Here is a 2,300-nt window from a genome sequence, read left to right as displayed (position 1 = left end):
CTGGAACAGTCTAGACGTTGGATACCAGGCGGCCTCTGCGTGGCTGGTGGCTACAGACTGACCCAAAGCTGTGCTTCTCCCTCATATTTGTTCTTAGCCTCCAGAAGCAGTTGACCCAGTGGGGGACTGTGTGAAAGCAGGAAGGAACAAAACAGGGGTGCCCCAGGACCTTCAGACACACTGGAGAGAGGCCAGCCAGAGGAGACACACTCTCTACATCTGAGGAAGACCATCTTCAGGCTCCCAGCGGGGGAAGTTCCACCAACCCCCATCTCCTACCCCCAAACACATAGCCTAGAAGGGAAGGAATTGGCCCAGAAAACATGGTGTACAACACCCCAGCTCCAGCCAAGGCAAGTCTTGCCTACCCCATAGCTCCTGGGCAGCCAGGCAGGGACTTGGGAAGAAATCAAGGAGAAGAAGGTGAGAAAACAAATATAAGTGGAGTTTGGAGCTCTGACATAGCTCAACATTTTAATGACCCAAGTTAAACTGTTATCGTACTTGATCCTGACTGAACTGTATTGTTGGTATTGTTCAATGTATGAGAGTGAACAGAGATTTGGGATCTGTCCTGAAGGTCATCCAAGCAGGAATGGAACTTTCCCACCCAGTGCTCTGGAAGAGATCCACGCTTGCACCCTCTAAATTTTGCTCTTGCAAAGTCCAGAACATGAGAGCCCCATGAGCCAGCTCAGGGTCACAGCACAGCCAGAGCTGGTCACTCTCGGCTGCCCATGTTGTGTGGGAGTCAGCGGGCGATTTTCTGGCTGGAACTCTCAGAGATTATCAACACATGGCACAGGCTGTAATTATCTTCAAAACCCAACTGATGGCTGACTGCACAAGCTTAAGACCCCGAGTTTGGATGCCCATGTAAATGCCAGGATGGTGAGGCAGGCTGCCTGTAGTCCCAGCACTCAGAAGGTGGAAATAGAGAATCCCTTGGGCATGCTGGCGAAGATGAATTGCTGAACTCTGGGTTCAAGTGAGGAGGTTGGGTCCCAGAATGCAAAGTGGAAAGCAATTGAGGAAGGCATCTGGTGTCAACCTTTGGCTTCCATGTACACACAAACATATGTGCCTATACCCATGTGCATACACAGACACACACACACATTTCAACTCATGATGACAATGGAAAAGCCAACATGGCCCTTGGCACCACAGTGGGAAAAAGTAGAAATACTGTGGAGACTTGCCGAAAGGAACAAAAGATAGGGCTCTTGCCAAGGGCTTCCAGGTTGGGCTCCAGCCACCAAGGATGTCTTGGCAACTTGTGCTATGCCCAGCCCAGAGCGGATACAATCTCAGCAAACAGCAGTGGACTCTGGCCCCCACGTGCAGTCCAGTTGCCAAATTCTCCCTCCTCGGGTGTAGACATGTGATTGACAGATGGTCCCAAGGAAAGTTTTTCTGGATCATATCTCAGTGACCACCGACCTAGCCTGTCAAAACCAGAGATTTAAGATGGCATCTGACCCCAAATCTGGAAGAATTTAGCAACTTCACGGTGCCAAGAGCAGAGGGGAAAATACGCTCACAGAGAAGCCAGAACAGCACAGACGACGGCGAGAAAGAAAGGAAGAAAATGAAAACACTGTTTCCACTGGCAGCGTTGGCCCCTGCCAGGAAAACTGGAATGTTGACTTGGTACGTACATAATTCAATTTTATACACGCTCAGAAGTCGAGAGAAAAAAGCCAGACGCTCAGAGAAAATGCGGATACTGTTCTTGACTTTGGCAAGGACGAGGTATTTCTGAGCTCAGCCTCGCGTGAGGTGCTTGATAAAATGGAAGGTGAGCGGCACACTTTACTCGAGGTCTCTGCTCAGTCATGTGGATGTTTCTGATGCCTTTCTCCAGTTTCAGCTGGATTTATATGAGAGTCATAAGAAGAAGTAGGTAAAAAGAGAGCCGGGCACGGTGGCACATGCCTTTGATCTCAGCACTCAGGAGGCAGAGGAGGGAGGGAGGATCGCTGTGAGTTCAAGGCCAGTTTGAGACTACATATTGAATTCCTGATTAATCCCAGGCTAGAGTGAGACCCCACCTAAAGAAAAAAAAAAAAAAGAGGTGAATAGATACCAAAATGTTGTTAGGAACACACAGGATGTGGGCAATTCTTATCTTTAATTTTTAGAATGTTCAGTGCTTCCTAAACGTAAAAAAATACTGTTTTTGAAACTATTATTAGTGCTGGCTTCAGCAGCACATATACTAAAATTGGAACAATACAGAGAACGTTAGCGTGGACCCTACTCAGTGCGGACACATTCATGATACGTTCCATATTTTT

At 48.1% G+C, this 2,300-nt stretch overlaps 1 non-coding gene across 1 annotated transcript; it reads left to right on the top strand.

The window, feature by feature from the left end:
• The first annotated feature begins 2,197 nt into the window (after nt 1-2,197).
• On the top strand, nt 2,198-2,300 carry LOC123463153. Its single transcript, XR_006638760.1, has one exon. It is a non-coding gene; the product is annotated as a U6 spliceosomal RNA (small nuclear RNA).

This window comes from Jaculus jaculus, chromosome 8 (assembly GCF_020740685.1).
Source record: "Jaculus jaculus isolate mJacJac1 chromosome 8, mJacJac1.mat.Y.cur, whole genome shotgun sequence".
Classification (NCBI taxonomy): domain Eukaryota; kingdom Metazoa; phylum Chordata; class Mammalia; order Rodentia; family Dipodidae; genus Jaculus; species Jaculus jaculus.
The sequence above is the reverse complement of the archived record's forward strand: the minus strand, read 5'-3'. Positions and strand labels throughout refer to the sequence as shown.